Raw genomic sequence first — 202 nt, forward strand, 5'->3', positions numbered from 1 at the left:
GCACGGACTGTTGCGTAGTCTTCACGCGCGTCTCACACAGTCAGCCACACGTAGTGTGCCCGATTCTTCTTTTGTTTTTTTTTGCCGGACAGTAGCGTGACGTCGTCGTTTCCTACTTCTACTACCATGGATAGCTCGGACGCAGTTTCATCAGGGAAGCGCAGAAAGGATACGCTTCCTGCTGCTACAGCGGCCATTCCGG

Source organism: Cystoisospora suis (genome assembly GCF_002600585.1).
Source record: "Cystoisospora suis strain Wien I chromosome Unknown contig_6790, whole genome shotgun sequence".
Lineage (NCBI taxonomy): Eukaryota > Apicomplexa > Conoidasida > Eucoccidiorida > Sarcocystidae > Cystoisospora > Cystoisospora suis.